This window comes from Alosa pseudoharengus, unplaced genomic scaffold (assembly GCF_046254945.1).
Source record: "Alosa pseudoharengus isolate Yale_2024_CS ecotype anadromous, Long Island Sound unplaced genomic scaffold, YU_APseudo_1.1 YU_APseudo_1.1_scf_1, whole genome shotgun sequence".
NCBI lineage: Eukaryota > Metazoa > Chordata > Actinopteri > Clupeiformes > Clupeidae > Alosa > Alosa pseudoharengus.
In genome coordinates, this window is record NW_027468564.1 from 35,441,522 (window position 1) to 35,449,021 (window position 7,500).

Consider the following 7,500-nt stretch of genomic DNA (forward strand, 5'->3'; position numbering starts at 1 on the left):
CTAGTATGTGACTGTGCATCTGTGTCTATGTCTGTGTATGATTTTGTGAGTGTATATGAAAATATAAGTGCATATGTGTGTGTGGAAATATGTGAAAGTGCATATATATGTGTGTGTGTGTGTGTGTGTGTGTGTGTGTGTGTGTGTTTAGCAAAAACGTTTTTAGACGGGAAAGGTCCAAGGTCAAGCTCCCCGCCGGGAGTTCAGGGCCTCCTCGGAGACATCCCGTCACAGCCACTCTTCATCCATCGCTTAGTCACTCTCTCTCTCTCTCTCACACACACAAACACACACACACACTCGCTCACACACACACACACACACACACACACACACACACACACACACACTCGCTCTCTGTCTCTCTCTCTCTCTCTCACACACACACACACACACTCGCTCTCTGTCTCTCTCTCTCTTACACACACACTCTCTCTCTCTTTCTTTTGAACTAGTTCTTTACTTTCTATAAATTCTATTTGTAATATTTTCACTATGTCTTTATTTCCTTTTGCTGCTTTTATTTATGTAAAGCACATTGTATAAAATAATGAAATGAAATGTATACAAAATCATTTAACTGGCCTTGACTTCCTTTCAGGCCTTTCCTTTCTTTTGTTGTTGACTGTCTCCAGTTATGTTCAGATGCAGCTCGCCTGGTTCATGCACAATCACTTATTCTCCTGTTCTACCTTTTCTTTCCATCTTTTCCCTCTCTTTCACTGTGTAAAGTTATCCTTTTGCATGTCACCTGCTTTCTGCACTCATTCTCTCACTCTCCTTCATCTACCTTTCTCTACATCATCTACTTTTTTATTCCTTCATCTAACTTTCTCTCCATTATCTACCTTTTTGCTCTTTCATCTACCTTCCTGTCATTCATCTACCTTTCTCTCCATCATATATGCCTTCATCTACCTTTCTCTACATCATCTACTTTTTTATTCCTTCATCTACCATTCTCCTTCATCTCTCCATCCATCCCCCCCCCCCATCATCAGAGTTGCCAGCAACGTCTTCAGTCAAGACCTGACACGTGTATTTAGTTGTTATTATTTGGCCATTGTCCCGGTCTCCAGTCTCCATGAACTTTGTCTAACCTTTCTGTCTGTCTGTGCCACGAAACCCCCATAAACCAAACAAATAAGGTTAGTAAGGTCAGGATGCTGACACGATATGCACGTTGCAATCTCTGGTGGAAATGAGAATAGCTCGCAAATGTCCTAAAATGAACAGTTTGGGCCTTTGATTATGGCTGACTGAACCACGTCCGAAGCCACATTCCATTAGTATCAATGCAGCATACGAAAATCAATTGCTGCGTCTGAGTTGCCGTGCAACCTTTATTGCCGAAGAACTTTATGTTTATATATGTTTTGTTTATTTAATATGTTTGATTTATGTTTATGTTCTAACGTCACTTAAGCTTACAGCCTCATGGGACTTATAGCTTAATTTCACCCCCAATCTGAGTAAGTGGCTCAGTTCTGGAGAACTAGCGGTGCAAATGAGGGAATAATTCCCCCTTAATGACTTTGGGAGGTTTGTTTTGAATGTGTGAAACAGACTGATTATTTTCAGTAATTGGTATTTCAGTGCTTTTTTTTAAATGCTGTTTTAAATAAAGGGTTTTAAAAGTCAAGTCTCTTTCTCACATAGACACATTCATTTACAGGTTCCTCATCTCGCTCTCTCACTCTCTCTCACACACACACAGACATACACACACACACACACACACACACACACATACACACACATTCTCTGTCTCCTCTCTCTCTCTCCCTCTCTTTCCTTCTCTCAACTCCACGTCTCTGCCACTGCATTTTAAGCTGATAACCTGGTTTCTACTGCCTGATGGGGAAGTGTACCTGACTCTGTGTGTATGAGTGAGTGTGTGTGTATGTGTGTGTGTACGAGTTTTTTTCTGTGTGTCTGTGTGTGTGTGTGTGTCTGTTTGTCTGTGTGTGTATGTGTGTGTCTTTGTGTGTGTCTGTGCGCGTGTATGTCTGTATGTCTGTGTGTGTATGCGTGTGTGTGTGTGTGCGTGTGTGTGCGTGTGTATGTGTCTGTGTGTGTGTCTGTGTGTGTGTTTGTGTGTCTGTGTGTGCGTGCGTGTATGTGTGTGTGTATGTCTGTGTGTGTGTGTGTGTGTGTCTGTAACCTGGAGAACATCTGTCATTTGTTTTGCTGGGTCCCTCTGACTCATCCTGGTGAATTCTCTCAAAGAGCAGAACACCCTCCGTCTCTCTCTCCCTCATCCTTCTCTCTCTCTCTCTTTCACCCTCTCTTGCTTTCCCTCACTCTATCCCTTTCTTCTTTCCATCTCTCTGAAGGGTACTCTCTGCCTCGCTTTTGTGAAAGGACCTGGTGTATGATGCGTTCAAATAAACCTAAGCCTAAGTGTGTGTGTGTGTGTGTGCGTGTGTGTGTATGAGTGTGTCAGGGAAAAGCTAAGCCGATTTCTCAATCTCTCCCTCTCTCATATACACATAAAGGCACACGCACACGCACACGCACACGCACACGCACACACCACACACACACACACACACACACCTCATAGACAACGAAGAGTAGCCCCAATACACAAGCACACCCTCTTAAAAACAAAATCTAATTATGAGCAACAAGAGCGGACCTAAAATCTCTCATCTCTGCTGACACGACAGCCTTTTTTAGGCAACCATTTAAAAGCGAATCAGAAACTCCATTAGTGTATTATTAATCACCTGCGGCATGACAAAATGTACAATCTGTGACTGGAATGGATGGACCCCCCCCTCCCCCCTCCCCACCAACAACCCACAAACCCACCCTCCTTTCACTCCTGCAGTAATATGTCTGACAACATAATGCAAATTAATGCTAAATTTGTGATGTTATCTATGGGTGTGATGCAGAGGAATTTAGCCACAGGGCTACTGTTAGCTAGATTCTACAGAATGTAAAGGCACTGTTTTATTTTTATGTTTTATACAACATTTATTTATTTATTTTATTTTATTTCTTTTTTTTTTGGGGGGGGGGGTTGCTTTATTGAGGCAGGACAGTGAAGAGTGACAGGAAGTGAGTGGGATAGAGAGAGAGATGGGTTAGGTCCAGGAAATGACCCGGGTTGACCCAATATGGTATGGATGCTGTAGCCACACCTGGACTCAATATGGTATGGATGCTGTAGCCACACCTGGACCCAATATGGTATGGATGCTGTAGCCACACCTGGACCCAATATGGTATGGATGCTGTAGCCACACCTGGACCCAATATGGTTTGGATACTGTAGCCACACCTGGACCCAATATGGTATGGATGCTGTAGCCACACCTGGACCCAATATGGTATGGATGCTGTAGCCACACCTGGACCCAATATGGTATGGATGCTGTAGCCACACCTGGACCCAATATGGTATGGATGCAGTAGTCACACCTGGACCCAATATGGTATGGATGCTGTAGCCACACCTGGACCCAATATGGTTTGGATACTGTAGCCACACCTGGACCCAATATGGTATGGATGCTGTAGCCACACCAGGGCTAATGGGCTAATATGGGCTAACTAAATGTAAACTAAATTGTGTTCCTAGTGCTTAAGACTAGAGTAGCAGACCTTAGATGAGATAAAGAAGTATTTTTTGTAAGCGAGTTTTGTTAATCACTCACACTCTCACACGCACATTTGTACATATCTGTTATGTGTTTGTCTCTCGCTTTCTGTCCGAGAACAGGCTATGTTGTTGTTATTTGTTTCCTATGTTGTTGTTGTTATTTGTTTCCTATGTTGTTGTTGTTATTTGTTTCCTATGTTGTTGTTGTTTCCTATGTATCTGCTCCATATCAGCATTGTCTCAATACCGCTTGCTAGCCCCTCTTTTCATCGACGCCCAAAAACAATGAAATGGAAACGCAGAGGAAGGAACACACTCACTCCCAAAAACACATGGAGGGCCCTATTTTAATGGTCTGAAACGGAAGTGTCTTCGCGCAAAAGCAAGTGACTTTGTGGGCGGATCTTGGGCGCTGATGCTATTTTACCGGCGGGACGCCCGACGCAAATCTAAAATGGGGTGGTCTGAAGTAGCTACATTAATCATGGGTGTGGTTTGGGCGTAACGTGCAATAAACCAATCAGAGCGTCATCTCACATTCCCTTTAACAACAGGCACGCTTGTTCCATAGCTGATTGCTATTATGGTGGCGTATTTGCCAGGCGCAGCCAGGAGCGTTCACAGCGCTATAATCACTGTTCAGTTGGGAACAGTTAGCTATTGATTTTTCATCTTGACAAAATGTAATACAGAATTGTCACAAAGACATACTTTCCGATGTTTTGGGATCATTCTCACTGAATCACGAGGTTATGAATGCATGGTGATATATTTGCAATGTACAATGTAATCTAACATTACCTCTCTATAGACAATGCATATCTTCCGTCAGTTAATCTCTTCTCTCCCGTGCTGCCGCTGGGGCATTTGGGATAAATGGCATCGGCATGCAGTTCAACATCACGTCTCCTTAAGTCCTCAAAAAATTTCCTAATTTATGTCATCAACACATCAGTGATTCGTGAAAATGTGTACGCTAGATTTATGCCTATTTTTTCACATGGACACCACACTGATTTCCCTCGAGTGGTAATATTTTTCTTTGAAATTATGTATGGTTTACAGAAATGGGAACTACATTGTATAGATGAGAGGAGCTAAGTGTGCGTTGCGCAGCACGGCCAAGCAAGGGCTTCGTTTAAGTTGACCTAACTTTCAACTCTGCACAGTATCCCATTAACTGCGTGACAGTAGACTATTTACAATATTTTCTGTAAAGCAGAGTTTGTAAACACATTATCATCAACTTAATTCACGCACAACATTTATTTGAGCAGGAGAGAGAATAACAATGAATGGATGCAGCAACTACAGAAATTGTACAGAAATTGTAACCATACTTGCTGCTTTCTTGTACTATCTGTTGCTGGTTAACAGCACATGAAAAGCTGATTTAAGCTAATTCACTAACTCAAGACTTCAAGGCCATCATGGATATAAAACGTTTTTTGAAAATAACGAAAGGATGGAGGGAACATAGCAAAGCTTGGAGTTATTTCAGATGGGCTACAACAAGGTAGGCAAAATTATGGTGCTTAAAACCTTACACAACGGTAAATTGGAACAAAACTAAAAGTAACTTTAGCCTTTATAGGGCTGTAGCCTATAAAGTTGTCCAGATTAATAGGTCGTAATTAGGCGTTGTTGTAAAGATATTGCATGTAGATGTTGTACTTTATAGGCTACTAAATATTTAGGTCACCAATGCACGAACAAAACCGGGAAATGGACAAATATTATCAAGGCTTTGAATGTTTCCGTCTGTGCACGGGGGTGTCTGTAGATTGGTGTGCAACGCATTCATTCATGCAGGCCTGTGGTCATGCATGCGCCCTTAAAATAGCATCTGCATTTTCGCCACAGACTTTAGACCAGGGAGTTCCCGGTCTGTGGCGGAATTGTTTTCTGAAACTGCAAAATATCAACAGTGAACGTTTGCGCCGGAACACGCCCCGTCTTTTTGCTGAACCGCCCCCGTGGGCGCAATCGAATTCCCTAATTTACAGGCATGTACCTGTGGAGGGAAAATTCCAATATGCGCTGACTGCAAAATAGGAAAGACAAACGTGCGAGTATACAAAGTCAATTGCGCCGGGACGGAAGATAGAGCCCGGAGAATGAAATGGAAACGCAGAGGAAGGAACACGCTCACTCCCAAAAACACATGGAGAATGAAATAGAAACGCAGAGGAAGGAACACACTCACTCCCAAACCTGCTGCCTTCATTCCACAGAATCGCACTCCTCAGTCTACTCTGAAAACCTGAAAAACTTGAATCTTTCATCTCGTCTCTTTGAGCTTTGAAGTGAACTGGGCTTCAGTCTTGGGTGTTTAAATGTTTAATGTGGCCGTTTTATAACTGAAAACCGAGTATCCCGAACGGGTATTGTTTTTTTAATGTCCTGTATCATCATCATACCTTCTGAGAACCAAACCAATTGTCTTTTAAAAAGTTATTTTTATATATGAATAATATAATTTTTATTTTATTTTATGGTGCCTCAGTCCAACTGTAAATAATGCCCTGTCCTTTGCAATTTTAAAGACGACTTTAAGGATGACTCTTGAAAAATCAAGCTGACATTTATTCCCATTGTTACAAGAGGGCGTCGTTGTTAAGTCGAGTAAAGAGGCTTCTTGATGTTCTCACTAAAATAGGGTGGATGGTAGGATAACAGTGAATTCAAGTAGTATATCAAAATATCAAAATTGAATAGTATATCAAAAATGTATATCTGTATTAAAAATAAAGTTGTCCTCCGAAGAGGGTGGGGTGTTGGTGGGTTTGAAAAAAAAAAGGGTTAAGAGTCTTCGGGCTATATTGTGCACTTTAGCGCAATTGACTCCGCGCAAATCGCTTTGTGGGCGGATGTTAGGCGCTGTTTCTATTTAGTTAATGAGTTAATGACTGTTGCGCCCGACGCAAATCTAAAATGGGGTGGTCTGAAGTAGCTACATTAATCATGGGTGTGGTTTGGGCGTAACGTGCAATAAACCAATCAGAGCGTCATCTCACATTCCCTTTAACAACAGGCACGCTTGTTCCATAGCGGATTGCTATTATGATGGCGGAATTGCCAGGCGCAGCCAGGAACGGTTCACAGCGCTATAGTCAGTTAGGAACAGTTTGCTATTGATTTTTCCTCTTGACAAAATGTAATACAGAAATGTCACTTTCCGATGTTTTGGGATCACTCTCACTGAATCACGAGGTTATGAATGCATGGTGATATTTTTGCAATGTAATCTACCTCACTATAGAGTATAGACAATGCAGATCTGTCAGATAAGCTCTCCTCTCCCGTGCTGCTGCTGGGGCATTTGGGTTAAATGGCACTGGCATGCAGTTCAACATCACGTCTCATTAAGTCCTCTAATATTTCCTAATTTATGTCATCAACACATCCGTGATTCGTGGAAATGTGTACGCTAGATTTATACCTATTTTTTCACATCGGACACCACACTGATTTCCCTCGTGTAGCAATATTTGTCCTTGTAATTATGTATGGTTTGGAGAAATGGGAACTGCTTCGTATAGATGAGAGGAGCAAAGTGCATTGCGCAACACAGGCGCCCAAACAAGCGCTCCTGCAGGTGTGAGCTACAGCTGTACCTTACCATCAGGCAACAGAAACAGTTTCTAAGTTGACCTTTCTAACTCTGCACAGTATCCCATTAACTGCATGACAATAGGCTATTTACAATATTTTATGTAAAGTAGAGTTTGTAAACACGTTATCATCAACTTAATGCACGCACAACTTTTGTTTGTTGTGTTTCTTTTCGTTGTGGGGCCCATCATACGTATGACATAACAAAACATCACATGACACCACACAAGCACACACACACACACACACCATGTCAGATTTGTTCCATGCAG

The 7,500-nt window shown here is 42.1% G+C and overlaps 1 protein-coding gene across 1 annotated transcript in view; it reads right to left on the reverse strand.

Moving 5' to 3' along the window:
* Positions 1–7,500, reverse strand: part of grin2bb (glutamate receptor, ionotropic, N-methyl D-aspartate 2B, genome duplicate b) — a 102,464-nt gene that overhangs the window by 4,877 nt on the left and 90,087 nt on the right. The window lies entirely within an intron of this gene.